This window comes from Galeopterus variegatus, unplaced genomic scaffold (assembly GCF_000696425.1).
Source record: "Galeopterus variegatus unplaced genomic scaffold, G_variegatus-3.0.2 Scaffold169, whole genome shotgun sequence".
NCBI lineage: Eukaryota > Metazoa > Chordata > Mammalia > Dermoptera > Cynocephalidae > Galeopterus > Galeopterus variegatus.
Window position 1 is genome coordinate 100,544 of NW_007726280.1, and position 14,054 is coordinate 114,597.

The 14,054-nt window shown below is 34.7% G+C and overlaps 1 protein-coding gene across 1 annotated transcript in view; it reads left to right on the forward strand.

Moving 5' to 3' along the window:
- The window catches only part of SOX6 (SRY (sex determining region Y)-box 6), a gene marked incomplete at its 5' end in the record, with an annotated part of 259,721 nt that overhangs the window by 59,455 nt on the left and 186,212 nt on the right, over nucleotides 1-14,054 (forward strand). The window lies entirely within an intron of this gene.

Genomic DNA, 14,054 nt, shown 5'->3' on the forward strand with positions numbered 1-14,054 from the left:
CAGACTGTTGTTTCTCTTGATTGCTGTAGATATTTTCTAACAGCTGGGATCTGTGCTTCGACCTAGTTGGGCCAGCATATTCTAAATTATATTATTACTTTTCTTGAGGTCAATACCATGCCCTCATGTTTTTTTTTTGTTGTTGTTATTTTTAATCAGTGGCATAAAGTCGTAGCTTACTCTAATATTCTACCTCATTGACGGATACCAGTGATTTTAACTCATATCCTTGCTTCATTTTGTTAATCATACTAAGTATTACAGATGGTAGTTACTGCATTTAAAATAGTGATTTTGTGTCTGAAGAAGTACCTTTACCTAATTTGCATTTTGTCCAGCTATCTTCACAAGGAGCTTTTAGTCAATTTTTTGTTTTTGTTTTTGCTCTTCTTTATTCCATACTCCAGTGTATATGTTTCAAAATAGAGTCCAAATATAGATGAGATGGAATGTCTCTGGCATTTTTGAAAGTCTTTACAATTAAATCTTGGAATAATTTTTCATCCTGATATCTCTTTTATGACTCATGCTGAGATTCTTAATCAAATAACCATCCAGGTGTTCCCTTGTTCTGACCTTATTAGAATTTTCAGTGTATCACCTACTGCTAAGGTCAAGATTTATAGCTTGTGGCTTCCTACATTTTTCTATAGATGCCTCTGTAAGAACTCAGTAGGTGTTAAATAACATGATTATTTAGTTTCTTCTGTTTCAGTTCCCTTGTTCTGACCTTATTAGAATTTTCAGTGTATCACCTACTGCTAAGGTCAAGATTTTTAGCTTGTGGCTTCCTACATTTTTCTCTAGATGCCTCTGTAAGAACTCAGTAGGTGTTAAATAACATGATTATTTAGTTTCTTCTGTTTCGCCTATTTGTAAGGCAGGAAAGGAAGAAGTTCTGTGAGATGTTTCTATATCCATTAATGATTATTAGTGTTTTTACTACCTCCTTATTACTTCTTTCTTTATTTCTAATATATGTTTGTTGTTGACTGGCTGTCTTAACTGATGCTTTTCTGTGGTACTAAGGACCTCAGATAAATAGCAACCAAATCAGTTCAGAGTATTTTTATGAAATACCATTAGGTTTATTGATTACTATTTACTGATTAATGATTTTATAGTTATAACTTGACTACATGAAAAAGATGTCTTTTTTTCAGGAAACAATAGAATATGATCTTAAAATACTCTTTGGAATGTTCAATTTGAAGAGATAGGAATACTTTTTTTCAAGTTTTCTAATAGATGTTTAATTACCTGAAAAGTTTGCAGATATATTTTATTGTTTAAATGTTTAAAAATTTAAGTTAATCATTCTTGAACTCAGCAGTATAGATTACAAAATGAAAGAGATATTCAATGTCAGGGTTACATTCATTTAAGAAATATAAGACTCTTTGTAACAAGAATTCATATTTTAAAAAATAAGAGGAAGCAATAAGACCTGTATTTATAGTTCATTCTGTCCTGAGCTACAGCTTCATGGCATATCTTGCCAGTTTTAATCTTATCAGTATGAGACCATTCAAAGAATTTTTCAAATGCTGAAAAACACTCCTTACACAAAACTTATTCATCTTTGACACAAAGCAGATATGTGATATTCAGAGTTTTAGTTATTTTTTTGGAAGGAGAATGGGTCAAATATATTTTCAAATATCGTTTTTGACAAGTCATAGACATGATCAAACCTAGGAGAGTAATTATTGTTAGGTTAATTTTAATATTCTTTTTGAGTCCCGTGGGCAACACTGAGGGTTGCGATCCGTTGCCGGACACGGAAAAAAAAAAAAAAAAAAAAAAAAAAAAAAACTTGTATGTGCAGGTGAAAATAATTTCATTTATATTTTTTCTTCCTTGATTATAATTTTTAACATAATTTTGCCTTGGTAAATCCTAACTAAACTTGTAAAGAGATACTTCTAAGACCATGGAAGCTGTATTGAAATAGTGTGATAATGATTTTGTAAACTTTTTGTTTTTATGTTTTTGACAAGTCAATTTTTACAGTTTAAAAAATTAGAAATAATTTTAAATGATAATTTAAATACTTTTATTTATTTATTTATTTTTAAAATAGTCTCCCCCCTTTTTAATTTTTTTATTTTATTGGCAGGTGGCCAGTGTGGATATCTGAACCAATGACCTTAGTGTTATGAAGCTGCACTCAAACCAACTGAGCTAACTGGCCAGCCCCTAAAATACTTTAATATTAGTAAATCTTTTAGGAGGCTATTTGCTTAGTGAATTCAAATTCTTCTGTGCTTTGTAAAATGGTGATTCCTCTCATTGGTTACATTTTAAGTAATTTTCCTGATATGGAACACAGAAAAAATTAGACATTTTTTATATTTCCTGGACAGAAGTAGCATAGTTTTTTTCAAGTCTATAAAAAGCGAAACTAATAGGTCATGGAATATGGATCCTTGGAGTTGAGAATGTTGATTCTTACACTGTAATTCCAAAGGATAGATAACTGCTTTAGTAATTTCATCCTCCCTTTCCCACTCATTGCACTGTAGTATCTTAGCCAATACTTTGAAGCATTTTATTTATTATGTTAACTGGTAAACAAAATCCACTTTTAATACATTGTACAGGTTGTCATATTTATAGTATTTTTATTAACTATTAAATATGACTATTCTAAGCAAAACAAAATATTGTATAAATCCTGATTTCTTTCTATTTATTTTCCTGATTTTTATATATTTTTGTATCTTTTTATATATTTTTCCTGATTTCATCTCTATATTTATTCATCTAACCTCATTTGACCATGTCATGGTTTTGAATCTAGAGAAGATATTCATGGACACAATATCATACTACATTCTTTGGTTTGTATAGCATGTCAATAGAAACACATTTAATGATGGCTTTTGCAGCTAGAACTTAGGCTTTGCAAGAGAATTCAGCTCATTAAAATATCTTCGTGAGAAACTTACTTTCTGGGGATGAATGATATTATCCAATTGTTTATGTCTCTTCAAAACCAAATTTTAGATTATTCGAGTGGCTCGTATTGTATGCTATACAGGCAGTGTCCTCCCCTCACATCACTGGCTGAACAATAGCAGTCTCTGAAGAACGGACTAGCTGGTTGGGATTTTATTTGGGCATTTGGCTTTCTGGGCCAGGGCCAATGATTTAGTCAATTCATACAAATACATCTTTTTGGGTATAATTGTGAGACTTGAAATTGTTAGCTCTTTGTTTTGTATATAATGAGTATACAATATTAATTGTTTTCCCCTCATCATTTATTATATGCATTTGGTGGCAGACTTAATCTATTGAAGGCCTGAACTAAATGCCATTGCTGCTTCTTTGCATATACTCTTTGCCTTATCTGAAAACTGTTTCTTTTAATTGCTATAATACATGCTGCTCATTTACTTTTCCTCAAACCAAGTATTTTTCACTTTACTCATGCTTTATTCTGTTCTTGAGTATCTAAGTATTTTTCATATATAGTATTTTCTATTTTGATTATAATATATTCCTGTGTGATATTGGTATATTTTGTGTGTCTGTGCGTCACATGGTAGAGCACCATTAAGGGTGTGTGTTCTCTTTTCTTCCTGAGTGGTGACCAGAGAGATGCTAATATTATAAGCAAAAAAGTGATTGTCCTTAAACAATTAAACAGAATAATTTGAGATGTACTCTCATCTTTTAAAGAGATAAACCTTGCCTTTTGTTTCCTTCAATATGATTAACTACAGGCATTTCAGGTATCTGCTGAGCAGAATAAAGGACTACCTTTTTATGTGAAATAGTTGTCTGAAGATCAGAAATAATTACTTTGTACATTAGCCTTCGTGACCTGCTTGACCTGGTTAATTAATTTTTTGCTAGCATGATAATAATAGATATATATTTGAAGATATGCTTCATCGTTAAGTATCTAATTGACCTCTAATTTTAAGAGCTGGACCTTCCATTTATTGTCTTCTGGAGATGGCTGGAGCAGCTGACAGAAAAACTGAGGAAAGTCTGGAACTAACTTCCAGCAGCAGGTAGCCCCTCCATTTTAGGTTGTATCTCTTTGTTAATTGTATCTAGCATTGATAAACAAAAGGCAATTACAGCTCCTGCTTTGGCTCTAGCAAATAGTCTTTTTTTGTGTGTTATTGATCAGGTAAAGGATCTTCTAACAGCCTCTCAAAAGCACTAAATAAACGTATTGAAAATAATTTGATACTTTTATCGGCACTGTGCATGTACTGTATACTCTCTTGCAATGAAATGCAGGTAATAAACAAAGCTTAGAAGTCTAGGATTAGCCCCCATTTTCAGTAAGCCCTTAAAATATTTTGTAATTCTATATTCAATCATGAATTTGCCAGGAAAAACAGATCCTCTCTCCTCTTTATTTCTCTGCTGTATGCTGTTTTTAATTGCCCACAGGCAGGCTTTTGTGATCTTCTTTGGAAGTTTAAAACCAAGATAAAAATGCAAATCTAATTATTTATTTTATGTAATCTAATTAACTCTTTAAGTAATGATAGATGCTCTATAGCCTGCTTTGAATATTTTAATAATAAAGTTTCTGAATTAGAAAGAACAGGCAAAACTGCTATAATTTATGAATAGCCAGGGCTATACAGCTAAAACTAATTCTTATTGTGGATTAAAACTCCATATTCATTAATCATGCTAGACTGTTTGTTAAAGTTGGAATGATCTAGAAGTAAGAAGAGACCTGACCAGATCCCATGAGTTACTATATAGAATTATTAATCAGGTAGCTACCTGTTTTCCAAATGTGGCCGTATGGGAAAGATCTCATTTGACAGATCAAAACCTGAAGGTGAATATCAATGCTTTTGGTGCTTCTTCAATCATCTCTAAGAGAATTTCCCTTTTCTATCTTATGTACTTGTGCTCATCTCTCAGACCCCACTACCCAGCTGTCTCCCAAACCAGTGATTCTGAAAATTCAGGTAACCCAAAGTCTCTGCTTCTTTCTGGAATCAAAGTGGGAGAATGCTTTACCTCTTTAGAGGCAGGGTGGGGTGCAGCAGAGTGGGGCAGAGGATACAGGTGGTGCCAGCATGTGACATTACATAACGCTCAATCAATTCCTCAGGGAAGAAGTGTCTCTTTTCTATTTTTTTCTTGATCCCTCTCATTACATTGAGGGCTCAGTTTAGTGTTAGTCTTTAATACCCTCTAGGATGTGCTAATCTCTCTGTGTGTGTGTGTGTGTGTGTGTGTGTGTGTGTGTGTGTGTGAGAGAGAGAGAGAGAGAGAGAGGGAGAGAGCGGGAGAGAGAGAAAGAGAGAGAGATTATCTTAGTTTCAGGCCTTTGTAGAAAATATCATTTAGCTAGAATTTAAATAAATATAATACTTTCCTTTTCATAGTTATCTGCTTATCTTCTATTTATGAAAAATGATTTTATTTTCTATTTGAAGTAGTGATGTAAGGATTCCTTTTAAAATAAACATATTTAGGCCAAAAAAAAAAAAGAGTCAATTTAAATAAAAACTGTAAGCAAATAGTACTTTGGTACTTGGGTATGGCAAAAATTATGAGGGTAGTTGTTGGGAAAATAGAACAATTTAATCAGGCCCTCTCACTTCAGGCCTGGCTGGGGGTGGTGCAGCACTCTTTGTGGGCAGGTTGTGTGTGAGTGGAGTTAGTGCGCCTGCACTGCGCCACCACCATGACTGGAGTTTACTGCCTTGGGAGGCCGCTGCCACGCAAGCGGCCATGCTTTCAAACCTACGGCTCCAGGGACCTTTTGACCAGCTACCTAGCTCATAGACCTGTGTGTGAGGGATCTGCGGACCCAGCCTGGCATGGGAAGGGTTTGTGACCCAGCCTGGCATGTGAGGGGTCTGGGGACGCAGCCTGGCGTGTGAGGGGTCTGGTGACCTAGCCTGGCACGTGAAGGGTTCGTAACCCAGTCTGTGAATGTGCTCGAGGCGTCTGTGAGCTCCAGACCCAGCCCTAGCTCAACAATTGGCCTAGTCAGCAGGATTCCAACATTAGCCTAGCACCATACAGTAGTTCTTTAATGATGGAATTTGTGAAAACCTTGAATAAGTGCTACACTGAGGGCCGGCCCGGTGGTGCACTGGAGAGTGCGCCGCTTGGGAGTGCGGCTGCGCTCCCGCCGAGGGTTCGGATCCCATGTGGAGACCAGTTCCCGCTCACTGGCTGAGCGCCGTGCCGGCGCAACACCGAGGGTTGCGATCCCATTGCCGGTCCCCGGTACGGGCGTGCAATCCCGTTACTGGTCAGTAAAAAAAAAGACAAAAAGGAAAAAAAAAAAAAGAAAAAAAAAGTGCTACACTGAGATATGGATCTCACTCATATGTGGCATCTAAAAAAAAGTGGTTCTCACTGAAGTTGAGAGTAAAATAATGGTTACAGAGGCTGAGAAGAGAAGAGGGGTAGAAGGTAGGGAGGAAAAAGGTAGATTAACAGGTACAAAGTTGCAGATAGATAGGAAGAATAAGTTCTGGTGTTCAAGACTGACTATTGTTAATAATATTGTTTTGTATATTTCTACATAGCTAGAAAAGAAGATCTTGATTATAATCACCACAAAGAAAAGATAAATGTTTAGGTGATGGATATGCTATCTACCTTAAGTGAATCATTGTACAATATATGCATTATTGAAACAAGACACACTGTACTCTACAAATATTTACAGTTAAAATAAATTTGGAAAATATTAAAAAGTTTTCCCTTCACCCTGCTATCACTTTAACAGAATATTAAACTTGAAAACATCATCAGAGGTAGTCATGATTCTCATTCATATGGTAGAGGGTAGGAACTTATTCCTGTTGAAGAACAAAATATTGAGTTTACCATAAAGCTGTACTTGAAAATAACTCAGAGATCGTTTTTTCTACCTCTTTTGGAATTAAAATGCCCTTTCTCTTTATGAAGTAATAGTGACAATAGATGGTATGTGCTTTGTGTCTTCATTTTTCATTAGTTTCATTTGGTAAAATGAAAAGTTCTGAAATATATGTAGGTCTCCACTTTCATTTTTCCTTGAAATTTTACTGATCTCTATAATATACCAAAACCTTGGAAACTCTTACTGTATTCCAAATACTTTAACTTTATATGAGGAGTCTGAGACATGTTCAGGACTTGTCCAAGCTTAAAATGCTAAATATTGACAGAGCCATGAGTGGAACCCAAGTTTCTGGATACCTAGTCTAGTACTGTTTCTAGTATTCAAGGTTGTGTCCCAATTTACCCTTTTTGTTACTTAAAGCTTAGTGCACTTCAGTTTCCTAGTTTGTGAAAATGTGGATAAAAATACCTAACATCTAAACTCTCATTACAGTCTCTTTATCCTTAAATGGAAAAAAATTGAAGATTTGCCTCTAGAGTCAGTTTCTACCCTAGAACTACTACTACTGTGTGTGTATACGCATAAGGAAAGAGATAAAAAGAACATAATTGGAATCTTTCGTAGTGCAGTATGAGATGTAATTATGGCCGAGTGACTCTTTTGGTATTTACATATAAACTTCTTAGGGAGTTAATTATATTACTCTCTGGGAGCTTTGGGATATGTCTCTGTATAGGAGAGTAAGTGACCTTAAATGTTAATAATGTTTTTTTACAACTACCTTCTTTTTTATTTTATTTTTTTATTGAAACATAACTGATTGTACATATCTGTGGGGTACATTTCATGTCAAAGACAAGTTTTTACTAGGTACGTTTTAAAGAGTCCAAAGTATAGTCATCTACAAAAAGATGAGTTGAATCTATATCATACTCTACGTAATAACTTCGTATAGCATACATTATACGAAGTTATACGACTGCATGCAATATGTGATGCTTAAATCAGGATAATTAGTATATTCAACATTACACAATGTAATCATTTTTGTAGCCATTTACCAATTTCTCACTAATCCCCCCTCCCTCCCCTTTCCCACCTCTGGTGGCCTCAGTTCTGTTCTCTCCTTTTGAAAGTTCAATGAATCATTGTGATTGTACAACTACCTTCTCTATCTGATGAAAGTGTGGTGAGTGACAGATAGCATTCAATGCCAGTGGACCTCAACCTTGACTATACCTTTTAATCACCTAGAAGACATTTAAAAATACTGATGCCTAGGTCTCATCCCAAAGACTCTTATTTAATTTGGTCTGGAGTATAGTCCCAGCATAAAGACTGTTAAAAGCTTTCTAGATGATTCTAGTGGATAACCAAGGTTGACAATTACTGCTATACGGTGTAATGCAAATTAAATGATTAAGTGTAAATTCTAAGTTGTTAAAATTGACTCTATCTATATATCTATCTAGACTGAGGATTGGGGCATAGCTTAAAGAAATAAGTTTTGAGCAGTTAAAATGCACTTTTGTCTTTGGACACAGATATTTTACTTACTTGCTAGAAATCTTATAATGGACCATGATTTAAACACTATAAATAAATGTGTTTAGTTTTTCTAATAACTTGATTTTTATTTATTTATGGGTATACTGGCAAGACGAGAATGTGTTGATTATCAGATCTGTATCTTTAGGAGAAGGTGTATTAAAAAATAAAGTGTGGTCATGCAAAATAAGACAAAAACATTTAGAAAATAAATTCTTAGATGCCATTTGACTTTTAACTATCTAGGCAGAATGAATTTTGACCCAGGACGTCAACTTTTTTGTGTGTGTTTTAAAGAAACTCCCCATGAAATAGTCTACATCTTGACATATGTGAGGAATGTATGAATCTGAATGCACTTTTAAGCTAGATTTGTACATATAAGTAGAAAATATAAAGAAAAAGATGTGTTGTTTCAGAGTATATGTAAATTAAAATTTTTGTGGAAACAGCCCAGGTAATGGAGACAAATAAAGCAAGGCTTAAATTCCAGTTCTACTACCTATTAGCTCTGTGGTCTGTTTTGCTTCTTTCTAGCTGTGAGAAAAGTCACTTAATGTCTCTTAGCCTGCATTTCCTAATTCCTAAAGATGATGATTATAGTACCTTGTAGTAGTTTGGGGATTAGAGATAATTACATAAAGCACCCCATAAGTGTTCAATGTATAATATCTATGACTATCACTATCATTATTATTATTATTTTTGTATGACTAGGTACAAGAATAATCTGAGTCCCTAAGAGAGAAACATATATGTACATGTTTTGTATGTGCATGTATATGCATGTTTGTATCTATGTACACAAGCATACTTGGAACTCATAAATTAGTGATGTGAACATAGAATTTCAATACATGTATACTATAATCAATTATTATCACCGTGATAATTAGAGGAAAAGAAAGAGCAACAATTTTCTTTGGCTGCCAGATGAGAGCTATTTCAATTGTCAGTGAATGGAGAGTAAGGTTTATCAGGCACTAAGAAGTAGTTGACCGAGAATTAGAGCTGCCTGGAGATTGTACAAAAGGGAGCATGGCATTTTATTTTGAAAAACAGGGTCAAATTCTCACCTTTCACACTAAAATGGGCTTCCCTGTTAGATCAATAGTCCTTGTGAAGTTAGAAGGATAGTAAATGAACCTTTCCAATTTATTTTATAGCTTTTTAAACACAAAGTTATGTGATGTAGCAGCACAAAATGCAAAAGTCCTTCTTGTTTAAAATAAAGTTGTTCGTATAAATCTTATGCATGCCATCTCCTGTAAGTCAAGCATTTGCCTCGCTTTTGTGAATTATGTCTATACTTAGAATTTAAGAAGTTAAACAGTATGCATACCAGACTTGAGAGATGGGAAATAAAAATTGATATACTGTGTGACACTTGATATAGCACAGGGAAATATCTTTTAAATGCTGAAGGGATGTACTGACATGACCATTTTTAATTCACATATGGTAACTCCCACTCAAAGTTATTAATGTTAGAGTCATAGATTTTTACTTGTTCAAAATAAAAGAAAATAAATGATGGAAAGGGTGTAATGTCTCCTGTGAGACATTGAATTAATTTTATCCACTACTCAGTCCATTATGAAAATGTTAAAGTTATAACATTAAACAATAAAAGGTAAGAAATGCACGGATCACAATAAAGCGTAGAGTCCATCCTCAGTCAGGTGGTAGTCTTGACTTTTGTTTTATATACATTTCAGTAGAAGATTCTTCTCTTAAAATGTCTGCAGCTGAGTTTTCTATAGTGGCTGAGATTAGTGCAGATGAAAGGGCTGTCAGCTGTGCTGGCTTGGCTGCTGCTCCAGCATGTGGACAAAGTGGACAGACTATTCTAAGGAACTCTTAACAGGCCAGGCCAATTTTGTATTGTAAAGGCATCATTCATTGGCTCCTCCTATTACATTCTTTAGTAGTGTTATACATAGTAAAAAGAAAAAAAAATTAAAAACTGATTTCAGTTTCAGTTGATTGCCTAATGACTTTCATCCCTTTTCAAAAGTTGTGTTGATGTCAGGAACTAGTTACCCAGATGCAAAACCATTCCTTGTGTACTATTATTCAATAAAAGATATAAGAAGGTCCTAGTTTGGTGTTTCTCAAGCTGGATGTGGCAGAAGTCATTTGTTAACTTGTAAAGAATTAGTTTTAAAACGGGGCTCTTTAAGAATACTGTAAATAAATGGAGCCTGAGGAGGTAATCTGGGACCTGAAATTTCAAGGAGAGGAAGGATCTCCAGCTGTTGGTTCAGATATTTGTTTGTCCTAAAAGGACTTTTTTTTTCATTCTGTGGCTGCCAGCCCCTTATTCCTCGTCACTTATACTTCACTGAGAACCATGAATGTCTTGATAGCTCCCGGATAATCAGTTTAATAGCTGGAGGCTGGGGTTTGAAAGCATCAACACGGTATAGTGGCAAAAGAATGAGCTCCGTAGCAGAGGAGGATGAAGAGGAGGAAAGTCCACATGAGTAGAAAGCTATCATCTTGTTTAGTGATGAGTAATAGAGGTTTGAGAAAAAAAGAAAAACCAAAACTGTTTCCAAGCTGTTCTCTCTACCTTACTCTGTGTAATTCTTTGTAATGCTTTGTGCAGACTCAGGTTTCTAAGTCTTATGTTTGAAGGCAAGTTGGAGTAAAGACACCATTAGGTGATTAGTGGTTTTTTTTTGTCCATGGAAAAGCCCATTAGAGCAGGCAAAAGTGAGCTAGTAGTATTCTTTATTAGGTTTTAGCCAGAGGTTAGTTTTAGAAGATGAGGTAGACTAGGCCAGATCCATAATGATAGAGCCAACATGTAGTTTATCATTGTAGGGATTCCAGCTCATTGCTGGAATATCTATAATGCAATGGTGGAAAACAAGGCAAAGAAAAATAAAACTGAGCTCTTGAAGTTGGCATCCACACAGTAGCTGATTTTCTGTTAAGATTTTCTGATTTAGTTCTACTGTGGATTGTCAGATCCACTAGTTTTTAAGAGGACTCTTTCATGGACTCCATCTTATGATGGGAGTATATCTTTGGAAGTCCTAAACTTCTAAGGGATCCTTGGTGGGAGTGAGAGTTAAGATCATTGATGGCCCAGTAGAAGAGGTGTTAGGACCTTGGCCTCTGTATCGATACAGTGTCTTTCCTTCTGTGTAAGACTGGGCCCTGACTATAGAGACCCTGATTTGTGATATACTGTATGCATCAAGTGGTTAAGAACGCAGTGTTTAAGGCAAATGTCTTTAGTAGCATTAGAGTTAAACTATCTTTTCTTGTTTTAGATCAGTTTTATTAAAAATTTCTAACACATACTAATTTTGTATAAGAAAAAGTTTAAAAATTTTAAATGTACTTTGAAAGAACTCTGATTTTCAATATTAAGAAAATTATTAAATTCCTTGTGATATATCATGGGATGGGCTGTCATGGACTGCTAAAATTAATGTTTACAAATAATTTTTAATAATTTGGGATTATGATTACAATGTAACATTAGGTGGGAGAAAAACCCTAAAACACAGTAATATAAATACAGTATGATCTCAGCTACATAAAAATAGGCATTGATGAAAGAATGGAAAAGAATGCATTGCTTTTATAATTAATGCTTTTATTATTATTCCTGTTATTATTTTACTTTTAAAAATGACCAGCATCTATCCTTTTACCTTGTGATCTATTCCTTTGGAATAGATTGTAAGTACCAAAACTTATGGCTTGACTGCCATATGTGATTTCTGGTTACTTAAATAGAATTTCTAATTAACCAAAACCAACCAGATCTCTAGATAGTTGGAAAAAATATGCAGGTATAGAACTTTTCAGTGCTTTCAGTCTGTTTTACTGATATCTGTACCTGCTTCTCTCATTCATTCTCCCAACCACCTTTGCCTGGGACTCTGAACTAATTCCAGAGACTTACATGTTCTCTTTGGCTCAGGGAAGGCATAATTTCAAGCCCAGGAAAAGAGAAGGCATTGAGATGATTACTAATCTACTGTCAGCAGAACTTGTTATTCTCCCTTCTATGAAAGGTATGCAGCCCTGATATGGAGACAAAATAGCATTACAGCAGTGACAGAAAGAAGCCTAGACTTGGACTCTGGAGGTCTGTGCCTAATCTTTTCTCTCCTAGTCCTCTGGCAAATGATTCTTCTGCCTTGATTCTTATTTTCCATATTTTGAGAACAAGGATTATTCAAGATTATTGCTGAAGTTCTTTGCAACTCTGACCTCTGATTCCAGATGATGGAAATTGACCCTGGCGTTTAGAAAAAGGAGAGCAGTAGGTAGTCTTGCCTATAAAGCTTGAAGGAAAATGTCATATTTGGACGATGAATAAGCCATGTCCATTTAGGAGGAATGTTTGCGTTTTAAATCATTGAAGGGTTTGGAATTATGAGGTCAAATTCATGTTTCTTTGTGGGGTATTGTGATGGCTTGTAATGCTTGCCACAGAAAATGATGACTATGGGGGGTTTTTAGAATAATACGTTTAGGAAGAGGGCCTGTAAATGCCTGCTTTCAGACTATAGCAAACACATTTCTGCGGCCAATGACAAATTCCTGGCATTAGGGCTGTATAATGGAAAGGGTGACACAAACTTAATTTCAGTGTAGCAAGTAAAATATTATAAATTTTGGAAAAAAATTCGTATAGCTTTGCTAAGATATTAATTGCAGGAAATTACAGCATATCCTATTGAAGTATTATGTCAGTGGCATATATAGCATGTAACACCTTTTCCTAGTCTCTCTTATTTTCACCCCAAGTGTTGCATTTTCATTTGAGGAGAGATGTGTTAAGTAGCTAGAACTTTGTCTAACTATGTATGCGTGGGGCTGGGAGAGGTAAGTGGGGTGTGGAATGTGGTTCAGACTGTCTGAAAACAATTAAGCTGTGAAGGGGGTACTTCTTGGTTTTGCTTCCTAGAAGTGGGGTCCTGCTTGAAGGATAATGTTGATGTGGATATTCTTTTGGCTATTTACTCATTTCTAGCTTGTTAAGTTTCATCGTTCAGTTCTAATAAATTTCCCAACTACAATTTATTTACTGGGTTAACAGGATAAAAAAAATAAGAGAATTTTATTTCTGATGTGTGGTAGAGCTTAATATGGTTTTCTGATTTCCTTCTATTTTGTTTGAAGTAAATAGGGTAATTACTCACTAAAATTCTAATATCTTTCAGGGCTTTAGGGATGAATCTAAAACAGAACCATATAATGTTTTATTTAAGCAAATCCATGTTCTTATTAGGCAGTTCACCTTAATGTCATTTTTTATAAATAAACTTTGTTTTATTTTTTCAAGGGTTATTTAATTAATTTTGTTATACTACCACATTCTGACATCTGCCTCTGCTAAGGCCTGCAGGATCTGATTTGTGGTTTAAAAATGAAAATAACTTATTATTTGAAAAATGATAAGTCATTTGGGAATGATACATAAATATGAATGTAACAGAGTCTGATGCACTTCATTTTTGTTTTTTTCTTTTGTGCTGAGGCACATGTACAGTTATCTGTGTTTGCACAAAGCATTTGTGCTAGTTGTACATCTGATTAATATCAAACTAGATACGAGTGAAACAAATTTTGTAGAAACTACTGCTTCTTAGGCTGTTTATAATCCCCATTAATTGCAGGGCTTATATATATATATACCGTT